At 38.8% G+C, this 27,157-nt stretch overlaps 1 long non-coding RNA gene across 1 annotated transcript; it reads right to left on the bottom strand.

Annotated features, from left to right (window-relative positions):
* Positions 1 to 1,145: 1,145 nt before the first annotated feature.
* On the bottom strand, positions 1,146 to 3,614 carry LOC146513742 (uncharacterized). The gene is made up of 3 exons (XR_014875428.1): positions 2,300 to 3,614; positions 1,956 to 2,136; positions 1,146 to 1,583 (listed from the first exon to the last, which is right to left on the bottom strand). It is a non-coding gene; the product is annotated as an uncharacterized LOC146513742 (long non-coding RNA).
* Between the last annotated feature and the right edge of the window lie 23,543 nt (positions 3,615 to 27,157).

The raw sequence follows: 27,157 nt of genomic DNA, 5'->3' as shown, positions 1-27,157 counted from the left end.
TTCTTATCTTGTGCGCGTTTTTTATTTTGACAGCGAATGCGCACCTGCGGACCACTTATGTGCACCCCTGGTTATTTAGCTCGTCATATTGCAGCCACAGAAATTCTTTTGTCCATGAAACCATAAAGCTGCACTTTCTTTTCGCCTTATAGTCTGATTTGTCATAATTTTTCTGTTTTGTGGTAAGCTTTTCTTTGGCTGTCACTTCTTCACCCTGACCTGTCTTATTTGGCTCAGCAGAACTAAAATATATATCCTGCTGCTTTTACACACGCACTAACATAACGCTCAGCGATTCTCTGTACAATCAACCTCTCACATGTTTAAGCTTGCTGTGGGAGATTTCACTTGTCATGTTTGCATAGTAAGCTAATGATTGATAAGATGATGTCAGAGGAATTGGTGCGCAAATTATCATTGCTCACCAATCAGTACTGTCCCTCTCTATACACAGTTCACGATTGCAAAGTGAAAGCAAAAAACAAGCGCAAATTCAAACGGGATTTCAATATGTCACATATTGACAGTGGCTCACCGATGCCAATGATATAATTACCCAGCTACATTTCTGAAAGAATGCAAAAGCATTGACATATATTTTTCCTTCCTACGATAGGCCGACGGGCAGGGCAGAGATAGATTTTGGTAGCCCGACTGGAAAAATCGCTAGCCCGACGTCCCGGGGCTAGCGATTTTGCGAGCCCTGTATCTGATTGAGGAATCGCTCATCTTTGGAAAAGAGAGTTTATAACAGAGAAATGGCTCTTTCCTAAATAAAAGCTATACTATACGCTTCTTCTGGGCTATATTCTCAGCAGCATATTAAACATATCAGGTCCCCATAAGGAGAATCCCCAGATAGCAAGGAAACATTGAAACAACGTGGAGTCAATATCAGGCGACGTCATTGAACCAACGTTGAAGTGTGACGTTGACCTAACGTCTCTCTTGCACCCTTTTTTAATGTTGAAACAACGTCAGGTTTTGATGTTGAATCAATGTTGAAACCTGACATTGAAACAATGTCAGATTCTGATATTGAAACACTGTTGAGCTATGGTGTTGATTTTCCACCTCTTTCGCACAGTTGCTTTTTATTAAAACAACAGTTAAATCATGACTGGAAATCTACCTTTCTTTATAAGTATTTTAACCAATACTAAACTACTGCATGTTTCCATCAATACTTAAACCACCTAAACACATAATTGTACTTATTCCTCAAATTGGACACCCTTTATAAAAAAAAAAACAACAACAAATGTCTCACAATGTATCATGTCAATATTAATATCCTAAAATAAGAAAGCATTGCATGTGATGTAACAGAGAAAAAAAATAAACAAAAAAAGGTCAATAGGCATGTTTCGTTTGCTAAATACTTTATTAAAAGACAGTTTCCTATTTACATTTATATGTTTCACAGAAGTTTGTAATTTTTTACTCTGGGATGGGGATGCATGATGTGCGTCCTGCACCACCCATACCCATACGATCTGGGGCGTATCGGAGCCATTTCTGCACTGCTTGTGCAAAGACAAACTCGGACATAGAGTTTGCCCCTAACTGCTGCGTCAGGCCATCTAGGAAAAAAATACACACACACAAACAAAAAAAGTGAATTAGAGCACATGAATAAGCTCTTGTTAACTGTCTTCAGCGGGGAGAAAGTATGTAAACTCCTAGGCTGATAAACATGAAAGTCACCAGGCGTAAATCTGCAAACTGCCGCATTTGATTCCCAAAGAGCTATGAGCGGAAAAAGTGATAAGTCTTAGCATGGTGTGCCGTGTAGCCTTTAAAACAAAATAAACATGGGGTCCTCGGGCTGTACAACTACAACCCGAGGACTAAACAAGCCAAAGACCAAAGACTCCATCTCCAGATTAACCGGACATGAAAGTCTTGTTATTAAGAAAGACAAAGTAATATAGCAAAAAAACTGTAAAACTTACCACCATATATGCATTTGCAGAGCGCTGTATCTTTAAATGCCATTTTTTGCTTTGTCTGGTCCTTGGTTTTTTTCCCTGCCCAGTTGAGTACCGAGGCCAGCTCATTTGTAATGGCATAAGCCATTACACGGCGGACTCGCACCTCCAGTGTGGTCCCTCCAATCAAGGCAAAGCGTCTCACCTATAGACACATTTTAAGAGATGGAATTAGCGTGTCTCATGTCTTAAATGTGTATGCAAGTGCTTGTGTGTTTAATCAACAGGCCGTTGTTATGTATTTAAATCACATCTGACAGCTATTACACTTTATAGTTACAAAGTGTACATAACCTTTATATACTTACCATTGCCTTATTTGCCTCTTATGATTGAAGAGCTGCCTCTGCATTGTTTAGCTCCTCAATGTTGTGCAAGGGCAAATCCAGAGGCAGTACCCCAGCATCTACCGATTCATTTCAGCAGGGATGGCGGATGGCTCTGACCTCCTCACGGAGTTCGTTAACAGCTGTCGTCAGGTCTGACAGCATAGCTAATATCTTTTGCGAGGTCGCATCTGTTTAAAAAAACAATTCCAGAAAGATTAATGGCTTAAGCAGTGAGAGGCGAAAAACTAATAAATAAATAATAAAACGCAGTTTACGTGTGGACAAAAGGTGCAAACACAAGGTAGGTGAGCGTGCAACGTAAAGTTAGGTGAGCGTGCAACGTAAAGTTAGGTGAGCGTGCAACGTAAAGTTAGGTGAGCGTGCAACGTAAAGTTAGGTGAGCGTGCAACGTAAAGTTTGAATTGAGTGCGAATCGAAGCGGGTGCTCTCCAATCATTAAAAGTACCAAAGTCATTGAACACATTTATACAGTTACCTTTACGTTTATCAATCATATATCACAGATTTACAATTTTTTGTAGTACTATGCTAAAAAGCAACTACAGAGCGAAAGTCTGGGTCAAGCGCCGAGGCGACGGCAAGAACAAAGGAACCCTCGAAGCGTTAAAGCTAGCTAGCTAGCTTTGTAAGGGAATATAACGGAAAAGTATGAAACGAAAATGTTTTCTTTGTTGACTTTGTTCGCAGTGCAATTTATTTGTTGCCGGATTGTAAGATGAAAGTAGACACAATTTCGGGCTCCCACATTTTGTCCGAAACTTCACATTAACAAGTTTGTTTGTTTTTTACTGTTATTCAAATGCAACCGTGGAAATAACGAATAGAACAAAAGTCATTCATTCTTACCTTATATTAATCGTGGTGCAGGCCAGTGCAGTGCATGAACTGATGCCTTCTCCGGTCAATTCCGCTGAGAGTAAATCTAATGTCCCGCTCTACTGTACAAGACAATGGTTACCTGAAGGGATGTACCACTGTGAGAGGGGGGGCTATGGAATAGTCCAAGTGGTAGCAGCTTTAATTTCCCGCGAAACCATAAATCAATGGTTTTTCAACGTGATTGTTGTCACCTTGTCAACTATAAATAGATCAACAATCAACGATGACAGAACAACAGTGAATCAATGTTATTTCAATGTCAGTGTCAGGTTTCATCAGTATTTCAATGTTGTTTCAACATTGGTTTTGTGTTGACATTTCAAGCATGACGATTCTGATGGTTCAGATGGAAAATCAACATCTGTTCAATGTCTCCTTGCTATCTGGGTCATGTGCTAACGGCTGTCTAAATGACTCGGGTAAAGTTTGTAGCATGCGTGCTTGTTTTTGTCTGCTTCCACTTGTCTTTGCACTAGGATGATGTCAGCGTAAATGTGCAGTCATATTCGTTGTGTTTCCACTAGTGCTGTCAGCGTTAATCTGAAATGAGGTTAACGCCACAACAAGGCAAATCTCTGTTAACGAGCTACCTCGGATCGCCTGTGTGGGGCTGGACGGCCAACACGTTAACGAGCTAACTGCGCTAACACACTAGTTCCCACCCATGTAATTGAGCATTGCTGGCACATCCAACATACTGTTTTACTTTAGTCCATGATGCGCTTGAAAACCAAAATAGTTCCAAACGTCAGATCTGAATGAGGGTGGGGGAGATTCAATTTGCCATGTTGCAAGGAGAGCTTAACTTCTGTCTCGCTAGCTTGCCCTGCGCTCAGTGAATCTGCGTTCGACTACTCCGCCTAGGCTGCACTGTCAAGCGCAGATCCACTGAGCGCTCAACACAGACAGCACCGTCAGAAGTAAAGTTGATAAAATAAATTAAAAATGTATTGTTCATACATATGCCTACCGAACCGAAAGCACTGTATCGAACGGTTCAATGTCGATACGAGTATCTTTGCACCCCTAGTGCTTACCTTTGCAAATCACAGTAAACACTGAACCAAGATGGCGCACGCGCGAACGAGAAATCTGAACTACGGTGTCCTGCAGAGGACAAATGGTCAAAATTGCTAAAATTTACAATGTATATGCAGCTCAACAGCGACACCTTATGACCTATTCCAGTCACTGCCTTATAATAATATTACACAAAGTTTACCAGTAATGTTTTCACAGATGTGTGTTTAATGAATCTTTTATTGGTTAAATCACCCATGATACATTAGGAAATGTCTACACACTTATACATAGGCCCATTTTTAGTAACCATCACTGCTGTATGGACTGATCACATGGTTATAAACCAGGTGAAAATTGACTTCAAACTTTTGAGCTGTAGTTTAGATTGATTGCAATGATAGTGTATAGTTATCTATTACAGAGGAATATATAGAAGTATGAGGACAGGGAGACACTGTAAAAAAGTTATGAGCTGTCTTGCTGCAGAGAAAGTGGAGTCTGTCATCCTTGAAAAGCTCCCAAGATAGGCAGCTGGCAGGTTGAATGATGCTCTGCCTCTGTGGTCAAGTACAGACATAGGCCTTAAGCAACCATGAGCCACTGATAAGCGTGACAGATTAGGAAACATGCATACAGTTCATTAGTTATACTCCTATGAGCCACTAATAGGAGAAAATGAGCACTCGATAAAGTGGACTTGTTAGGGAGAGATTGCCATCAGAGTTAAAACACTCCAAAACAAAAACGGCCTGAGTTGAGCAATTAACCAAAGTGACAAACATTGCTCTAAATAGTACTCCCCTAATCCAAGTAGTCACCCAAACCTGGACGTGGATTTAGAGGCCTGAGGGCCATCTCACACATTTATTCAGAAAAAAAAACAAGTTTCAATTCAAATTAAACAAATCAAAATCTTGTGGACGTATGCCTTTTACATGTTGGGAAAATGTTTAGGATGAGATGGAGATATACCACTCATGCACCCTGAAAATTATGAAGATCTAAATATGTATCAAAGGGACTCACTGAACATTAGTGGATTTCTATGGGGCAAACGTACTTAAACCAGCCACTGTGACCATTGAGGCAGAGCAGAATGAATGATACTGATGGGAACTATGAGGGTTTGTAGTTAAATTCCTGCTCTTACAGGATCAGTGAGTGTCTGTTTAAAGATTATTAACATACTTTTACATCATTATGGAACACCAGCAGAGGACAGAACCACCTGCTTTTGTGTTGTCATGGCAATATGAAGTCAAATAAATACAAATATATGAAATGCACATTTGAAGGAGGACAAGAAGACAGGCAACTGGAAGAGCTTTTGAAGCAAGAAAACTTTTCTGGATTACTCTTAATTTAACTGGAAATTTTGGGAATACAAGTCAAGGAGGAAACAAGGAGGCTGGTTGGATTATATCTGAGGACAGGATGCATGAAGGAGAAGCATGAGGAGAAGCATGAGGAGAGAGGAAACAGCAGAGCGATGGTGCAGAGCTAATCGTGGATCAAGTCGAAGAAGCAAGCATCAAAACTGTGAGTAAACATAACACATAAAGACTTAAAAATGACTGTGCTGATTAAGGAAACATTACATTTGGTTAGTTTGGGGTCTGCAGCTTCAGGTTTGTGGGTTCAGTTGGTCTCAAAATTGAGGAAAGACAAAAAATGTTTCTTTTGAAAGGTTGTTGGAGGATTCTTACTGTAAGAAATATCTGGGTGTGCAACTGCTTTTATCTAAAAAAGTTGAATTTTATTTAGTCACATTGGAAAGGGAAAATTGGAGGATCAGGACAATAATGCGGCCAGATTTACTGTTTCCTTAATCAGAACAATAATTTTGATCGGAACTAGACATTTTGAAATGGGTTATTTTCTTTCTTCTCTATTGATCACTGTGTTAAAGGTTGAGTTACTTGTCAGTCTACATTTATGTTAATGGTACTTTTAAAAAATGCAGTTTATTCGTAATTTTGTAGAAAAAGGCTCTGCACCTGTGAAAAAAAATAGGTATCCACACCCCCAAAATCACTGTAGATCAGAGTAGCTAAGCCCTGGTTAACTGCAATTATATAACAGGAGATAAAAAATATTGGAATGATTGAAAGAAACAAAGATTGCTTTAGGGTTTGAAGATTTGACTTTCTTATTGAAAGAGACAAAAACTAATCCATGTGTGACACTGAGAAAAAAAACTAAAAGCTTGAAAGATCTGGAGGTCCAGCTGTTGTTATACAAATGTGCAAACTTATTTTAATGACATTAGAAAGAAAAATGGGATGTTTAAAAGGTAATATATAAAATAGATTTTAATATTACTTGAAAAAAATATGTTGATTAGTGCTTCTGTACTTGGAAAACTGCTGGGTCACTAGTAAGCTGAGATTTAATGTGATAAACTGAGGAAAGGTAATATAATCTACACAATCGCTATTATTGTTGTAATCCATACACCAGTTAATATTTAATCAATCATCATTCATAATTGGTGATCTATGCAAGTTTTAAGGAATAATATTTATTTGCATTCACAATTAATTTACAAAATCTAAAAGCAAATCTTGTTTTTTTAAGAAAAAAAGACGTTTGTAACTAACTTCAAACTTTTTTGAGCTGTAGAGTAGATTGATGAGCACGCAATAAACTGAACATGTTAGGGAGAGTTTGCCATAAACTCAATTTTAGTAATGTTTTCACAGATGTGTGTTTAATGAATCATTTAAGTTAAATCACCCATGATGCATTAGGAAATGTCTACACACTAATACATGGGCCCATTTTTAGTAACCATCACTGCTGTATGGACCGATCACATGGTTATAAACCAGGTGAAAATTGACTTCAAACTTTTGAGCTGTAGTGTAGATTGCAATGATAGTGTATAGTTATCTATTACAGAGGAATATATAGAAGTATGAGGACAGGGAGACACTGTAAAAAAGTTATGAGCTGTCTTGCTGCAGAGAAAGTGGAGTCTGTCATCCTTGAAAAGCTCCCAAGATAGGCAGCTGGCAGGTTGAATGATGCTCTGCCTCTGTGGTCAAGTACAGACATAGGCCTTAAGCAACCATGAGCCACTGATAAGCGTGAGAAATTAGTGCACTTAATGCATGTTTCCTAATTATATACATATGAGCCACTAATAGGAGAAAATGAGCACACAATAAAGTGGACTTGTTAGGGAGAGATTGCCATCAGAGTTAAAACACTCCAACTCAATTTTGATGACAGACACAGCTAAAAAAATGAGCGTTTTGTTGACACTGATGACAAAATCCTGATCAGATACAGACAGACACATGCATACAACACACACTACTGCTCAAAAGTTTGTGGTCAGATTCAAATATTCTTGTCTTAATTGTAAAATTATATTTGCTTTAACATAAAATTATACAACGTTTACCAGTAATGTTTTCACAGATGTGTGTTTAATGAATCATTTATGTTAAATCACCCATGATCAGTGTTGGGAAGGTTACTTTTAAAATGTATTCCACTACAGAATACAGAATACATGCCCCAAAATGTATTCTGTAACGTATTCCGTTACGTTACTCAATGAGAGTAACGTATTCTGAATACTTTGGATTACTTAATATATTATCATGCTGTTCACAACTACGTGAATGTACTATTGCTGTGATTTATTACTGTAACTGAAGGTCCGCGGCTCCGAACCGTAGTAAAGGGACCTCTGACTAATACGGTGGGTTCTGTGTCGGGCTCATAGCCGAAAACTAGCTTTACTTTGTTGTCTGGGTCAACTTTGCTTGCGAGAGACAGAGAGAGGCGTTGAACGGCTGCTCCAACAGAACTTATTGTTTTTGGAGGAAAACACGAACAAGGTGTACAGTCGAGTCTTAATAGCTTACTTACAACTGGGCTCGTCAGGCACTCTTCTTGGCTGCAGTGGTTATTATTATATTTACATGCTTCCAGCTCCCGTTTTTGCTCGATGACAGCTCATACTTTTCCTTTTTCTCCTTCCCTCGCTCACAGACATATAACGGGTATGGCAGTCCATTCTCCCTGCAGCACGGACTACACTGCCTATGATGCTACATTCTTTAGAGCTATACCGGTAGCATTCTGCCTATTAGCTTAGCATAACAACAACAGGCGCTCTCTCACCCAGGAAACACGCAGAGAGAGAGCGTCACCCTGTAACCATGGCAACCGTAACGCTGCCACCTGGAACAACAGGACGTAGCTGTCAAACAAAACCCAAACAGTCCTGACCCGCCACAATATGAAACAGGGAAGTACCGCCGTGTAATCCATTTATTTCAACAAAGTAACTGTATTCTAAATACCACCTTTTTAAACGGTAACTGTAACGGAATACAGTTACTCATATTTTGTATTTTAAATACGTAACGGCGGTACATGTATTCCGTTACTCCCCAACACTGCCCATGATGCATTAGGAAATGTCTACAGACTTAAACATGGGTCCATTTTTAGTAACAATCGCTCCTGTGTGGACCGATCACATGGTTATAAACCAGGTGAAAATTGACTTCAAACTTTTGAGCTGTAGTGTAGATTGCAGTGATAGTGTATAGTTATCTATTACAGAAGAATATATAGAAGTATGAGGACAGGGAGACACTGTAAAAAAGTTATGAGCTGTCTTGCTGCAGAGAAAGTGGAGTCTGTCACCCTTGAAAAGCTCCCAAGATAGGCAGCTGGCAGGTTGAATGATGCTCTGCCTCTGTGGTCAAGTACAGGCATAGGCCTTAAGCAACCATGAGCCACTGATAAGCGTGACAGATTAGGAAACATGCATACAGTTCATTAGTTAGACTCCTATGAGCCACTAATAGGAGAAAATGAGCATGCAATAAAGTGGACTTGTTAGGGAGAGATTGCCATCAGAGTTAAAACACTCCAACTCAATTTTGATGATGGACACAGCTAAAAAAATGAGTGTTTTGTTGACACTGATGACAAAATCCTGATCAGATACAGACAGACACATGCATACAACACACACTACTGCTCAAAGGTTTGTGGTCAGATTGAAACAGTCGTCTTTTAATTAATAACTTACATTTACTTTAACATAATATTACACAAAGTTTACCAGTAATTTTTTGACAGTTGTGTGTTTAATGAACCATTTAAGTTAAATCACCCATGATGCATTAGGAAATGTCTACACACTTATACGTGCGCCAAATTTTAGAAACAATCACTGCTGTATGGACCGATCACATGGTTATAAACCAGGTGAAAATTGACTTCAAACTTTTGAGCTGTAGTGTAGATTGATTGCAGTGATAGTGTTGTTGTGGAAGTTTTCCACTTAAATATAGCCTGCAGACGAGCGGTGAGCGGTAGCTAACATTCTTTAATCCATGCACACAATATACAAACAAGCTTATGGAGCCCCCATGGCCGCGGGACAGACGGTCAGCAGAGTCTCACTGAGCCTAGCATGGCTCTCAGTTAAATACCTTCTCCAGGAACAAAAGGCAGTACACAGCTGTTTCACACCTTAAGGTTCACACTCCCTTGCTACCTCCCAGAGTCCTCGAAGAGACAAAAGACTCTTCCTGTGGAGTTCCTGTTTTCCCCCCAACAGCCTTACTACACCCCCTACCATTTGTCTTAAGTATGAGTGTCAGACATGTTAAAACAATGAAATAATGTGATTAATACCTTAGTGAAAGAAATTCCTATACAGTGTATAGTTATCTATTACAGAAGAATATATAGAAGTATGAGTAAGTCAAGTAGGGAAGACCGGGGATAGTTGTAACATTTTTGAAATTTCTGTCTGTAAATTGGAGCTCTTTTAAGGTAGTGGATTCAAAATGTAATGCAAAGTATTTACATGTCTCGGCTATTAAATAGTGCAGCTATTTTATCTGCAGCACAATTACCCATTGCATGGTATGGTCTCAAACACAAAGAGTGAAATGTTACAATTAACCCCATAGTCTGGGTTAGTTGTAACATATCCTGGGGTGAAATGTAACACAATGAAAAAGGGGTACTAACAAAACATTAACATGTAATCTTTGTTTATTCAACACATGAATGCACTTAGAGCCATTTATGTAGCTATGTGTGTGTGACAGAATGCAGAAATCTAGCTTTTGAACATATGTCAACCCCCCAAAAAAGACAAATTATGGAATTTTCTGCAACTGAATATTTCATTAATTTTGGTTGGTCTTCCTTGAGTTTGGCCTCGTTGGCTCAGTGGGCATTATAACCTACAACTCTTGCACCAACTTTTGAACATAACAATGAAGCTGAAAAAATGTAGTTGTTCACCAGCATCGCAATTCCATTACTTTTTTTCATGGCTTACCTTGGTGTGGTTTGCAAAGTGCTTCAGAAAGCTGAGGAAATCTGTTTCTTGCACCCATCCTGATTTATTTCCATTACCAATACTTCCTACTAGTCCATCTCTGACACAGTGGTCTGCATAATGTATGTGTGGGAACACAAACAGTGGAGGAATTGTGTTGCCAATGGCATTAACCGCATATACAAAAGCGACCAGTGAACCTATCTCTGCTGATGTCGTTGCCCCAACTTGTTTAATATAAGTTAAAGTAATAGTGTGGTAAGTAGTAACATCTGCATTATTGTTACAACTGACCCAGACTCCTATAGCCATGAACTAGCTAACATTACAGCCAACGGCTAAAATATTAGCACTAAAGACCTACACAGAATATATCCCCATAGACATACAAATAACATAATTTAAGTTTGGTGAGTTTAACTGCAAAGCAGATAATGCTATTAGAAATTGAAATAAAGTAGAAAAACTTACTTTTTGGCATACAAATTACTTTTTTTCATTTTAAATTGTCTGTGTTTGACAAAATGTGCTGATTTTTCACATGTGATAGCAGAACTTAATTGAGCATGCACAGGATGAGTCACATCATTTGAAACTTAGCCCTGATTGGAGATATTGGAAGTGTTACAACTGACCCACGTCTCCCCTACAGATATAGGCCTTAAGCAACCATGAGCCACTGATAAGTGTGAGAAATTAGTCCACTTAATGCATGTTTTCTAATTATATACATATGAGCCACTAATAGGAGAAATAGGAGCACGCAATAAAGTGGACTTGTTAGGGAGAAATTGCCATCAGAGTTAAAACACTCCAACTAATTTTTGATGACAGACACAGCTAAAAAAAAATGAGCGTTTTGTTGACACTAATGACAAAATCCTGATCAGATACAGACAGACACATGCATACAACACACACTACTGCTCAAAAGTTTGTGGTCAGACTGAATCAGTCGTCTTTTAATTAATAACTTACATTTACTTTAACATAATATTACATGAAAATTATCAAAAATGTTTTCACAGATGTGTGTTTAATGAATCATTTACTTTAAATCACCCATGATGCATTAGGAAATGTCTACACACTTATACATGGGCCCATTTTTAGAAAAAATCGCTCCTGTGTGAACCGATCACATGGTTATAAACCAGGTGAAAATTGACTTCAAACTTTTGAGCTGTAGTTTAGATTGCAGTGATAGTGTATAGTTATCTATTACAGACGAATATATAGAAGTATGAGGACAGGGAGACACTGTAAAAAAGTTATGAGCTGTCTTGCTGCAGAGAAAGTGGAGTCTGTCATCCTTGAAAAGCTCCCAAGATAGGCAGCTGGCAGGTTGAATGATGCTCTGCCTCTGTGGTCAAGTACAGACATAGGCCTTAAGCAACCATGAGCCACTGATAAGCGTGACAGATTAGGAAACATGCATACAGTTCATTAGTTAGACTCCTATGAGCCACTAATAGGACAAAATGAGCACGCAATAAAGTGGACTTGTTAGGGAGAGATTGCCATCAGAGTTAAAACACTCCAAAACAAAAACGGCCTTAGTTGAGCAATTAACCAAAGTGACAAACATTGCTCTAAATAGTACTCCCCTAATCCAAGTAGTCACCCAAACCTGGACGTGGATTTAGAGGCCTGAGGGCCATCTCACACATTTATTCAGAAAAAAACAAGTTTCAATTCAAATTAAACAAATCAAAATCTTGTGGACGTATGCCTTTTACATGTTGGTAAAATGTTTAGGATGAGATGGAGATATAACACTCATGCACCCTGAAAATTATGAAGGTCTAAATATGTATCAAAGGGACTCACTGAACATCAGTGGATTTCTATGGGGCAAACGTACTTAAACCAGCCACTGTGACCATTGAGGCAGAGCAGAATGAATGATACTGATGGGAACTATGAGGGTTTGTAGTTAAATTCCTGCTCTTACAGGATCAGTGAGTGTCTGTTTAAAGATTATTAACATACTTTTACATCATTATGGAACACCAGCAGAGGACAGAACCACCTGCTTTTGTGTTGTCATGGCAATATGAAGTCAAATAAATACAAATATATAAAATGCACATTTGAAGGAGGACAAGAAGACAGGCAACTGGAAGAGCTTTTGAAGCAAGAAAACTTTTCTGGATTACTCTTAATTTAACTTGAAATTTTGGGAATACAAGTCAAGGAGGAAACAAGGAGGCTGGTTGGATTATATGTGAGGACAGGACGCATGAAGGAGAAGCATGAGGAGAAGCATGAGGAGAGAGGAAACAGCAGAGCGATGGTGCAGAGCTAATCGTGGATCAAGTCGAAGAAGCAAGCATCAAAACTGTGAGTAAACATAACACATAAAGACTTAAAAATGACTGTGCTGATTAAGGAAACATTACATTTGGTTAGTTTGGGGTCTGCAGCTTCAGGTTTGTGGGTTCAGTTGGTCTCAAAATTGAGGAAAGACAAAAAATGTTTCTCTTGAAAGGTTGTTGGAGGATTCTTACTGTAAGAAATATCTGGGTGTGCAACTGCTTTCATTTTAAAAAAAAGTTGAATTTTATTTAGTCACATTGGAAAGGGAAAATTGGAGGATCGGGACAATAATGCGGCCAGATTTACTGTTTCCTTAATCAGAACAATAATTTTGATCGGAACTAGACATTTTGAAATGGGTTATTTTCTTTCTTCTCTATTGATCACTGTGTTAAAGGTTGAGTTACTTGTCAGTCTACATTTATGTTAATGGTACTTTTAAAAAATGCAGTTTATTCGTAATTTTGTAGAAAAAGGCTCTGCACCTGTGAAAAAAAATAGGTATCCACACCCCCAAAATCACTGTAGATCAGAGTAGCTAAGCCCTGGTTAACTGCAATTATATAACAGGAGATGAAAAATATTGGAATGATTGAAAGAAACAAAGATTGCTTTAGGGTTTGAAGATTTGACTTTCTTATTGAAAGAGACGAAAACTAATCCATGTGTGACACTGAGAAAAAAAACTAAAAGCTTGAAAGATCTGGAGGTCCAGCTGTTGTTATACAAATGTGCAAACTTGTTTTAATGACATTAGAAAGAAAAATGGGATGTTTAAAAAGGTAATATATAAAATTGATTTTTATATTACTTGAAAAAAATATGTTGATTAGCGCTTCTGTACTTGGAAAACTGCTGGGTTACTAGTAAGCTGAGATTTAATGTGATAAAGTGAGGAAAGGTAATATAATCTACACAATCGCTATTATTGTTGTAATCCATACACCAGTTAATATTTAATCAATCATCATTCATAATTGGTGATCTATGAAAGTTTTAAGGAATAATATTTATTTGCATTAACAATTAATTTACAAAATCTAAAAGCAAATCTTGTTTTTTTAAGAAAAAAAGACGTTTGTAACTAACTTCAAACTTTTTTGAACTGTAGAGTAGATTGATGAGCACGCAATAAACTGAACATGTTAGGGAGAGTTTGCCATAAACTCAATTTTAGTAATGTTTTCACAGATGTGTGTTTAATGAATCATTTAAGTTAAATCACCCATGATGCATTAGGAAATGTCTACACACTAATACATGGGCCCATTTTTAGTAACAATCGCTCCTGTGTGGACCGATCACATGGTTATAAACCAGGTAAAAATTGACTTCAAACTTTTGAGCTGTAGTGTAGATCGATTGCAGTGATAGTGTATAGTTATCTATTACAGAGGAATATATAGAAGTATGAGGACAGGGAGACACTGTAAAAAAATTATGAGCTGTCTTGCTGCAGAGAAAGTGGAGTCTGTCATCCTTGAAAAGCTCCCAAGATAGGCAGCTGGCAGGTTGAATGATGCTCTGCCTCTGTGGTCAAGTACAGACATAGGCCTTAAGCAACCATGAGCCACTGATAAGCGTGACAGATTAGGAAACATGCCTACAGTTCATTAGTTAGACTCCTATGAGCCACTAATAGGAGAAAATGAGCACGCAATAAAGTGGACTTGTTAGGGAGAGATTGCCATCAGAGTTAAAACACTCCAACTCAATTTTGATGACAGACACAGCTAAAAAAAATGAGCGTTTTGTTGACACTGATGACAAAATCCTGATCAGATACAGACAGACACATGCATACAACACACACTACTGCTCAAAAGTTTGTGGTCAGACTGAAACAGTCGTCTTTTAATTAATAACTTACATTTACTTTAACATAATATTACATGTAATTCATAAGAAATGTTTTCACAGTTGTGTGTTTAATGAATCATTTAAGTTAAATCACCCATGATGCATTAGGAAATGTCTACACACTTAAACATGGGCCCATTTTTAGAAACAATCACTCTTGTGTGGACCGATCACATGGTTATAAACCAGGTGAAAATTGATTTCCAACTTTTGAGCTGTAGTGTAGATTGATTGCAATGATAGTGTATAGTTATCTATTACAGAAGAATATATAGAAGTATGAGGACAGGGAGACACTGTAAAAAAGTTATGAGCTGTCTTGCTGCATAGAAAGTGGAGTCTGTCATCCTTGAAAAGCTCCCAAGATAGGCAGCTGGCAGGTTGAATGATGCTCTGCCTCTGTGGTCAAGTACAGACATAGGCCTTAAGCAACCATGAGCCACTGACAAGCGTGAGAGATTAGGAAACATGCATACAGTTCATTAGTTAGACTCCTATGAGCCACTAATAGGAGAAAATGAGCACGCAATAAAGTGGACTTGTTAGGGAGAGATTGCCATCAGAGTTAAAACACTCCAACTCAATTTTGATGATGGACACAGCTAAAAAAATGAGCGTTTTGTTGACACTGATGACAAAATCCTGATCAGATACAGACAGACACATGCATACAACACACACTACTGCTCAAAAGTTTGTGGTCAGATTCAAATATTCTTGTCTTAATTGTAAAATTATATTTGCTTTAACATAAAATTGCACAATGTTTACCAGTAATGTTTTCACAGATGTGTGTTTAATGAATCATTTAAGTTAAATCACCCATGATGCATTAGGAAATGTCTACACACATCAAGGTTCAAGGTTCTTTATTTGTCACATGCATAGTTATACAAGTATAACACACAGTGTAATGTAGCCTTACACGCTCCTCAACATGTGGAAAGATGGGGGGGGGGGGGGGGGGGGGGTGTAGAGGAAGAACATTTTATATATATATATACATACATATATATATAGAGTATATACATTGGGTGAATGTGCAGTAGTAGCAGCAAGCAGGTGAATTCTGTACATTAATATGAATAGACATCTGACTATTTTACAGAATAGACAATATAAACATATTTAAAATTAAAGGAATTTGGAATGTACATTGTGCCTGGGTTTAGAGTGTCTGGAACAGAGTCCTGTCTCAGTCAATTATAGATGATGTGAGACGGCGGGTGTGTGTGTTTAGAGCCCGGATGGCTTGGGGATAGAAGCTCCTCTTTAGTCTCTCTGTCCTTGCCCGGATGATGAGGAAACTTCTGCCAGATTGCAGAAGTTGGAACAGTTTGTTGCCAGGATGGGACGGGTCCTTCAGTATCTGCTCTGCTATAGTCCGGCATCTCCTGGTGTAGGTGTCCTGAAGCGGGGGGAGAGCAATCCTGCAGCAGCGTTCTGCTGTATGGATCACTCTCTGGAGAGCTTTTTGGTCCTTCACACAGCTGTTCCCAAACCACGATATCATGTTCTGTGTGAGGATGCTCTCCACAGCGCCTGTATAGAAAATCCTGAGGATCTTTGGAGAGACCCTGAACTTCCTCAGTTGTCGTAGGTGATACAGGCGCTGCCTAGCCTTTTTGGTCTGGACCTGAATGTGGGCAGACCATGTCAGGCCTGAGGAGATGTGGACACCAAGATACTTGAAGGACTGCACCCTCTCCACTGGAGCTCCATTGATGATAATGGGCTTGTAGTCTCTGTGCTGACTCCTTCTGAAGTCCACCGGCAGCTCCTTGGTCTTGCCGACGTTCAGCTGGAGGTGGTTGTCCTGGCACCATGATGCCAGATTCTTCACTTCGTCCATGTAGGCCGCCTCATCGTTGTTGGAGATGGCACCCAACACCACTGTGTCGTCAGCAAACTTCACAATGGTGTTGGAGCCGTGGGTGGCCACACAGTCTGAAGTGTAGAGGGATTAGAGCAGTGGCAAGAGGACACATCGCTGAGGTGCTCCTGTGTTGATGGTGATGCTGTTAGAGACGCATCTACCCACCCTCACCACCTGAGTTCTGCCAGTGAGGAAGTCCAACACCCATGCACACAGATGGCTGTTAAGTCCCAGATCCCTCAGCTTTGTGAACAGTCTGCAGGGCACTATTGTGTTAAACGCTGAACTGTAATCAACAAACAGCATTCTCACATAGTTACCCTGTTTCTTGTCAAAGTAGCTGAGGGTGGTGTGCAGGACGTGGGCGATGGGGTCCTCTGTGAATCTGTTGGATCGGTAGGCGAACTGCAGCGGATCTGTGGTGTCTGGGATGGAGGAGGAGATGATGTTCTTCAGCAGCCTCTCAAACACCTTCATTACTACCGAGGTCAGTGCAACTGGCCGTTAATCGTTCAGGGATGAGGGTTTGCTGTTCTTGGGCACAGGGATGATGGTGGATCTTTTGAGGCATGTGGGGACCATAGACTTCTTAAACACTTAAACATGGGCCCATTTTTAGTAACCATCACTGCTGTATGGACCGATCACATGGTTATAAACCAGGTGAAAATTGACTTCAAACTTTTGAGCTGTAGTGTAGATTGCAGTGATAGTGTATAGTTAACTATTACAGAAGAATATATAGAAGTATGAGGACAGGGAGACACTGTAAAAAAGTTATGAGCTGTCTTGCTGCAGAGAAAGTGGAGTCTGTCATCCTTGAAAAGCTCCCAAGATAGGCAGCTGGCAGGTTGAATGATGCTCTGCCTCTGTGGTCAAGTACAGACATAGGCCTTAAGCAACCATGAGCCACTGATAAGCGTGAGAAATTAGTTCACTTAATGCATGTTTTCTCATTATATACGTATGAGCCACTAATAGGAGAAAATGAGCACGCAATAAAGTGGACTTGTTAGGGAGAGATTGCCATCAGAGTTAAAACACTCCAACTCAATTTTGATGACAGACACAGCTAAAAAAATGAGCGTTTTGTTGACACTGATGACAAAATCCTGATCAGATACAGACAGACACATGCATACAACACACACTACTGCTCAAAGGTTTGTGGGCAGATTGAAACAGTCGTCTTTTAATTAATAACATACATTTACTTTAACATAATATTACACAAAGTTTACCAGTAATTTTTTGACAGTTGTGTGTTTAATGAACCATTTAATTTAAATCACCCATGATGCATTAGGAAATGTCTAAACACTAATACATGGGCCCATTTTTAGTAACCATCACTGCTGTATGGACCGATCACATGGTTATAAACCAGGTGAAAATTGACTTCAAACTTTTGAGCTGTAGTGTAGATTGATTGCAATGATAGTGTATAGTTATCTATTACAGAAGAATATATAGAAGTATGAGGACAGGGAGACACTGTAAAAAAGTTATGAGCTGTCTTGCTGCAGAGAAAGTGGAGTCTGTCATCCTTGAAAAGCTCCCAAGATAGGCAGCTGGCAGGTTGAATGATGCTCTGCCTCTGTGGTCAAGTACAGACATAGGCCTTAAGCAACCATGAGCCACTGATAAGCGTGACAGATTAGGAAACATGCATACAGTTCATTAGTTAGACTCCTATGAGCCACTAATAGGAGAAAATGAGCACTCGATAAAGTGGACTTGTTAGGGAGAGATTGCCATCAGAGTTAAAACACTCCAACTCAATTTTGATGACAGGCACAGCTAAAAAAATGAGCGTTTTGTTGACACTGATGACAAAATCCTGATCAGATACAGACAGACACATGCATACAACACACACTACTGCTCAAAGGTTTGTGGTCAGATTGAAACAGTCGTCTTTTAATTAATAACTTACATTTACTTCAACATAATATTAAAGTAAATGTCCAGTCTTACTTCTTATTTCTAACCGAAACCTGGCAGCGCGATGGCGACTTTTCATCCTTCATCTAACTCTGTCCGAGTGGGTTCTCATTCATCAGCCAGCCTCGGACGTCGGGTCGAGGAGGAGGTGTCGCTGCGGTGTTTGGAAGCCGGTTTTACTGTCGCGCAGTGTTGGTCGGGCATTTTTCATCCTTTGAACTACAGCTAGTTAGAATTGGACATAAAGATCCATTTTACTGCGCTGTAGTGTATCGTCCGCCTGGCCTAAACAGTATGTTTTTAAAGGAGTTCAGTGACTTTTTATCCTCGACTTTGAAGCTGTCCAGACTGGTTATAGTCGGGGATTTTAATATACACGTTGATGATGACTCTGACCTCTTTGCCAGAGGTTTCCTTAGCGTCATGGATTCTTTTCATTTTACTCAGCATGTGTCTGGTCCCACACACACCAAAGGACACACACTGGACCTTGTTTTTACTTTAGGTTTAAACATTGATTTTATTTGTACTGAGGACATTTTTATTTCGGATCATCATTGTATTCTTTTTAATCTGTCTTTTCATTTGTCCCTCTCTCCTATTCGACATGTGGTTAGCTCTCGCATCTTAACTTCCTCTACTGCTGTTAAATTTTCCGATGCTTTTAATTTAGTTTTATCTCCTTATAAAGATGTTCATTTTTTAACAAATCTCTTTAATAATCATTGTCTTTGTATTTTAGACAATGTTTGTCCTGTCAAAACTAGACTAGCTCCGGTTTCAAAGTCGTCTCCCTGGATAAATGACAGCATTCGCTCCTTAAAGCGTTGCTGCCGTAAGGTTGAGCGTTTATGGAGGAAAATGCGTTTGCATGTCCATCTCCTTCATTTAAAGGACCTTTTAGTCTCTTTTAACACTTCAGTTCGAGATGCGAGGGCGGCCTATTTCTCAGACTTAGTGTCTAAGAGCAGAGGTAACCCTAAGGTGCTATTCGACACCATTAGTGATATTGTTGCTCCTGCTCCACATGCTGTCCCAATTATATCAAATGAAGATTGTGAACAATTTCTTTCTTTCTTCGTTGAAAAAGTCAGTAATGTGAGGAACAATATCTCTCCTTCTGTGTCTCTCTTGTCTGCTCCAACTCAAGCTAGGCCTTTAATTTTAGAAAGATTTTTACCTGTGTCCTTACCTGAGCTGGTCAAGTTAGTTAATTCAATGAAAGCATCCTCCTGCTCTCTTGATATTTTACCTGGATCTTTGTTTAAAAATGTCTTTCAGTCTGTTGGTCCCTGTGTGCTCACAATTATCAATACCTCACTGGTTTCTGGTCAGGTCCCTGTTTATTGTAAGAATGCTGTCATTCACCCACTGTTAAAAAAACCTAAGCTTGATGCTTCTCTTCTTAGTAGCTACAGACTGATTTCAAAATTACCGTTCATTTCTAAGATTTTAGAAAAGGTTGTGGCTAAGCAGCTTATAGCTGTTTTAGATGAATACAGCATTCTGGATAAATTCCAATCTGGCTTTCGTAGAGCTCACTCTACTGAAACTGCACTTCTTAGAGTCTCCAACGACATTTTGATGAGATGTGATGCAGGAGAATGCTCCGTTCTGTTGATGTTGGACCTGACCTCCGCCTTTGATACTGTGGACCATCATATTCTGCTAGATAGGCTGAGACACTGGGTGGGTATATCAGGGGCTGCTTTGGACTGGTTTGAATCCTATTTGCATGAACGATCCTTTTCTGTGGCTACCTCTAAGTACAGTTCCTCTTCTACTTTTCTTGCTTATTGTGTGCCACAAGGTTCAGTTTTGGGGCCTTTATTGTTCTTACTGTATTTACTTCCTCTTCAACACTTATTGAGCACTTTTAAGGACATTTCGTATCACTGCTATGCAGATGATATTCAGTTATATATCTCCTTTAAGCCCCATGATGTTTCCAAGCTACAGATTTTGCATAAGTGCATAGACTCCATTAGATGTTGGATGGCTGGAAACTTTCTTCAACTAAATGAGGAGAAGACTGAAGTTCTTGTTTGTGCTCCTAAAAATGTTGTACCTAGTGTTATGGAAAACTTGGGTCCACTTGCTACATTTGCAAAACCGTCTATCAGGAGCCTTGGTGTTAGTATTGACTCAGCTCTGACTTTGGACGCCCATGTAAAATCTTTGGTTCGCTCCTGTTTTTATCACTTGAGAAACATTGCTAAGCTGAGTCCCATTGTATCGCGCTCCGAATTAGAAATTGTTATTCATGCATTTGTTTCATCTCGTCTGGACTATTGTAACTCTTTGTTTACTTGTTTATGTAAAGCCTCTTTGGAGCGTCTGCAAGTCGTTCAGAACGCTGCTGCAAAGCTTCTGACCAAGTCCTCCAAGTTTTCCCATGTCACACCCCTGCTGACTCAGCTGCACTGGCTCCCCGTTAAATTCAGAATCCAGTTTAAGGTTTTGACCTTGACTTTCAGGGCTCTGCATGGACAAGCACCAACATATATAAGTGAACTTTTACATGCATACATTCCCAGCAGGTCCCTGAGGTCATGTGACCAGGGCTTGCTTGCTGTCCAACACACGAGGCTGAAAACAAAAGGCGACAAAGCTTTTGGAACTGTGGCCCCCAGACTGTGGAACTCTCTCCCTTTGAGCCTGAGATCTGTGGACTCAGTGGTCGCTTTTAAAAAACAGCTAAAAACTCATCTTTTTAAACTTGCTTTTGGTTGATTTTCATTTTTAGGTTTTAGCTTCTGTGAAGCACTTTGTGATTTTTATCTTGAAAGGTGCTATATAAATAAAGTTTTACTTACTTACTTACTTACATGAAAATTATCAGAAATGTTTTCACAGATGTGTGTTTAATGAATCATTTATGTTAAATCACCCATGATGCATTAGGAAATGTCTACAGACTTATACGTGCGCCAAATTTTAGTAACAATCGCTCCTGTGTGGACCGATCACATGGTTATAAACCAGGTGAAAATTGACTTCAAACTTTTGAGCTGTAGTGTAGATTGATTGCAATGATAGTGTATAGTTATCTATTACAGAGGAATATATAGAAGTATGAGGACAGGGAGACACTGTAAAAAAGTTATGAGCTGTCTTGCTGCAGAGAAAGTGGAGTCTGTCATCCTTGAAAAGCTCCCAAGATAGGCAGCTGGCAGGCTGAATGATGCTCTGCCTCTGTTGTCAAGTACAGACATAGGCCTTAAGCAACCATGAGCCACTGATAAGCGTGACAGATTAGGAAACATGCATACAGTTCATTAGTTAGACTCCTGTGAGCCACTAATAGGACAAAATGAGCAATAAAGTGGACTTGTTAGGGAGAGATTGCCATCAGAGTTAAAACACTCCAAAACAAAAACGGCTTGAGTTGAGCAATTAACCAAAGTGACAAACATTGCTCTAAATAATACTCCCCTAATCCAAGTAGTCACCCAAACCTGGACGTGGATTTAGAGGCCTGAGGGCCATCTCACACATTTATTCAGAAAAAAACAAGTTTCAATTCAAATTAAACAAATCAAAATCTTGTGGACGTATGCCTTTTACATGTTGGTAAAATGTTTAGGATGAGATGGAGATATAACACTCATGCACCCTGAAAATTATGAAGGTCTAAATATGTATCAAAGGGACTCACTGAACATCAGTGGATTTCTATGGGGCAAACGTACTTAAACCAGCCACTGTGACCATTGAGGCAGAGCAGAATGAATGATACTGATGGGAACTATGAGGGTTTGTAGTTAAATTCCTGCTCTTACAGGATCAGTGAGTGTCTGTTTAAAGATTATTAACATACTTTTACATCATTATGGAACACCAGCAGAGGACAGAACCACCTGCTTTTGTGTTGTCATGGCAATATGAAGTCAAATAAATACAAATATATGAAATGCACATTTGAAGGAGGACAAGAAGACAGGCAACTGGAAGAGCTTTTGAAGCAAGAAAACTTTTCTGGATTACTCTTAATTTAACTGGAAATTTTGTGAATACAAGTCAAGGAGGAAACAAGGAGGCTGGTTGGATTATATCTGAGGACAGGATGCATGAAGGAGAAGCATGAGGAGAGAGGAAACAGCAGAGCGATGGTGCAGAGCTAATCGTGGATCAAGTCGAAGAAGCAAGCATCAAAACTGTGAGTAAACATAACACATAAAGACTTAAAAATGACTGTGCTGATTAAGGAAACATTACATTTGGTTAGTTTGGGGTCTGCAGCTTCAGGTTTGTGGGTTCAGTTGGTCTCAAAATTGAGGAAAGACAAAAAATGTTTCTCTTGAAAGGTTGTTGGAGGATTCTTACTGTAAGAAATATCTGGGTGTGCAACTGCTTTCATTTTAAAAAAAAGTTGAATTTTATTTAGTCACATTGGAAAGGGAAAATTGGAGGATCGGGACAATAATGCGGCCAGATTTACTGTTTCCTTAATCAGAACAATAATTTTGATCGGAACTAGACATTTTGAAATGGGTTATTTTCTTTCTTCTCTATTGATCACTGTGTTAAAGGTTGAGTTACTTGTCAGTCTACATTTATGTCAATGGTACTTTTAAAAAATGCAGTTTATTAGTAATTTTGTAGAAAAAGGCTCTGCACCTGTGAAAAAAAATAGGTATCCACACCCCCAAAATCACTGTAGATCAGAGTAGCTAAGCCCTGGTTAACTGCAATTATATAACAGGAGATGAAAAATATTGGAATGATTGAAAGAAACAAAGATTGCTTTAGGGTTTGAAGATTTGACTTTCTTATTGAAAGAGACGAAAACTAATCCATGTGTGACACTGAGAAAAAAAACTAAAAGCTTGAAAGATCTGGAGGTCCAGCTGTTGTTATACAAATGTGCAAACTTGTTTTAATGACATTAGAAAGAAAAATGGGATGTTTAAAAAGGTAATATATAAAATTGATTTTTATATTACTTGAAAAAAATATGTTGATTAGCGCTTCTGTACTTGGAAAACTGCTGGGTCACTAGTAAGCTGAGATTTAATGTGATAAACTGAGGAAAGGTAATATAATCTACACACTCGCTATTATTGTTGTAATCCATACACCAGTTAATATTTAATCAATCATCATTGATAATTTGTGATCTATGCAAGATTTAAGGAATAATATTTATTTGCATTAACAATTAATTTACAAAATCTAAAAGCAAATCTTGTTTTTTTAAGAAAAAAAGACGTTTGTAACTAACTTCAAACTTTTTTGAGCTGTAGAGTAGATTGATGAGCACGCAATAAACTGAACATGTTAGGGAGAGTTTGCCATAAACTCGATTTTAGTAATGTTTTCACAGATGTGTGTTTAATGAATCATTTAAGTTAAATCACCCATGATGCATTAGGAAATGTCTACACACTAATACATGGGTCCATTTTTAGTAACAATCGCTCCTGTGTGGACCGATCACATGGTTATAAACCAGGTAAAAATTGACTTCAAACTTTTGAGCTGTAGTGTAGATCGATTGCAGTGATAGTGTATAGTTATCTATTACAGAGGAATATATAGAAGTATGAGGACAGGGAGACACTGTAAAAAAATTATGAGCTGTCTTGCTGCAGAGAAAGTGGAGTCTGTCATCCTTGAAAAGCTCCCAAGATAGGCAGCTGGCAGGTTGAATGATGCTCTGCCTCTGTGGTCAAGTACAGACATAGGCCTTAAGCAACCATGAGCCACTGATAAGCGTGACAGATTAGGAAACATGTATACAGTTCATTAGTTAGACTCCTATGAGCCACTAATAGGAGAAAATGAGCACGCAATAAAGTGGACTTGTTGGGGAGAGATTGCCATCAGAGTTAAAACACTCCAACTCAATTTTGATGATGGACACAGCTAAAAAAAATTAGCGTTTTGTTGACACTGATGACAAAATCCTGATCAGATACAGACAGACACATGCATACAACACACACTACTGCTCAAAGGTTTGTGGTCAGATTGAAACAGTCGTCTTTTAATTAATAACTTACATTTACTTTAACATAATATTACACAAAGTTTACCAGTAATTTTTTGACAGTTGTGTGTTTAATGAACCATTTAAGTTAAATCACCCATGATGCATTAGGAAATGTCTAAACACTAATACATGGGCCCATTTTTAGTAACCATCACTGCTGTATGGACCGATCACATGGTTATAAACCAGGTGAAAATTGACTTCAAACTTTTGAGCTGTAGTGTAGATTGCAGTGATAGTGTATAGTTATCTATTACAGAAGAATATATAGAAGTATGAGGACAGGGAGACACTGTAAAAAAGTTATGAGCTGTCTTGCTGCAGAGAAAGTGGAGTCTGTCATCCTTGAAAAGCTCCCAAGATAGGCAGCTGGCAGGTTGAATGATGCTCTGCCTCTGTGGTCAAGTACAGACATAGGCCTTAAGCAACCATGAGCCACTGATAAACGTGAGAAATTAGTCCACTTAATGCATGTTTTCTAATTATATACGTACGAGCCACTAATAGGAGAAAATGAGCACGCAATAAAGTGGACTTGTTAGGGAGAGATTGCCATCAGAGTTAAAACACTCCAACTCAATTTTGATGATGGACACAGCTAAAAAAAATTAGCGTTTTGTTGACACTGATGACAAAATCCTGATCAGATACAGACAGACACATGCATACAACACACACTACTGCTCAAAAGATTGTGGTCAGATTCAAATATCCTTGTCTTAATTGTAAAATTATATTTGCTTTAACATAAAATTACACAACGTTTACCAGTAATGTTTTCACAGATGTGTGTTTAATGAATCATTTATGTTAAATCACCCATGATGCATCAGGAAATGTCTACACACTTATACATAGGCCCATTTTTAGTAACAATCGCTCCTGTGTGGACCGATCACATGGTTATAAACCAGGGGAAAATTGACTTCAAACTTTTGAGCTGTAGTGTAGATTGCAGTGATAGTGTATAGTTATCTATTACAGAGGAATATATAGAAGTATGAGGACAGGGAGACACTGTAAAAAAGTTATGAGCTGTCTTGCTGCAGAGAAAGTGGAGTCTGTCATCCTTGAAAAGCTCCCAAGATAGGCAGCTGGCAGGTTGAATGATGCTCTGCCTCTGTGGTCAAGTACAGACATAGGCGTTAAGTAACCATGGGCCACTAATAAGCGTGACAGATTAGGAAACATGCATGAAGTTCATTAGTTAGACTCCTATGAGCCACTAATAGGAGAAAATGAGCACGCAATAAAGTGGGCTTGTTAGGGAGAGATTGCCATCAGAGTTAAAACACTCCAACTCAATTTTGATGATGGACACAGCTAAAAAAATGAGCGTTTTGTTGACACTGATGACAAAATCCTGATCTGATACAGACAGACACATGCATACAACACACACTACTGCTCAAAGGTTTGTGGTCAGATTGAAACAGTCGTCTTTTAATTAATAACTTACATTTACTTTAACATAATATTACATGAAAATTATCAGAAATGTTTTCACAGATGTGTGTTTAATGAACCATTTATGTTAAATCACCCATGATGCATTAGGAAATGTCTAAACACTAATACATGGGCCCATTTTTAGTAACCATCACCGCTGTATGGACCGATCACATGGTTATAAACCAGGTGAAAATTGACTTCAAACTTTTCAGCTGTAGTGTAGATTGCAATGATAGTGTATAGTTATCTATTACAGAAGAATATATAGAAGTATGAGGACAGGGAGACACTGTAAAAAAGTTATGAGCTGTCTTGCTGCAGAGAAAGTGGAGTCTGTCATCCTTGAAAAGCTCCCAAGATAGGCAGCTGGCAGGTTGAATGATGCTCTGCCTCTGTGGTCAAGTACAGACATAGGCCTTAAGTAACCATGAGTCACTGATAAGCGTGACAGATTAGGAAACATGCATACAGTTCATTAGTTAGACTCCTATGAGCCACTAATAGGAGAAAATGAGCACGCAATAAAGTGGACTTGTTAGGGAGAGATTGCCATCAGAGTTAAAACACTCCAACTCAATTTTGATGATGGACACAGCTAAAAAATTTAGCGTTTTGTTGACACTGATGACAAAATCCTGATCAGATACAGACAGACACATGTATACAACACACACTACTGCTCAAAGGTTTGTGGTCAGATTGAAACAGTCGTCTTTTAATTAATAACTTACATTTACTTTAACATAATATTACACAAAGTTTACCAGTAATTTTTTCACAGTTGTGTGTTTAATGAACCATTTAAGTTAAATCACCCATGATGCATTAGGAAATGTCTAAACACTAATACATGGGCCCATTTTTAGTAACCATCACTGCTGTATGGAACGATCACATGGTTATAAACCAGGTGAAAATTGACTTCAAACTTTTGAGCTGTAGTGTAGATTGATTGCAATGATAGTGTATAGTTATCTATTACAGAGGAATATATAGAAGTATGAGGACAGGGAGACACTGTAAAAAAGTTATGAGCTGTCTTGCTGCAGAGAAAGTGGAGTCTGTCATCCTTGAAAAGCTCCCAAGATAGGCAGCTGGCAAGTTGAATGATGCTCTGCCTGTGTGGTCAAGTACAGACAT

The sequence above is a fragment of the Neolamprologus multifasciatus genome, chromosome 7 (genome assembly GCF_963576455.1).
Source record: "Neolamprologus multifasciatus chromosome 7, fNeoMul1.2, whole genome shotgun sequence".
NCBI lineage: Eukaryota > Metazoa > Chordata > Actinopteri > Cichliformes > Cichlidae > Neolamprologus > Neolamprologus multifasciatus.
This window is presented reverse-complemented; position numbering and strand designations above follow the sequence as displayed.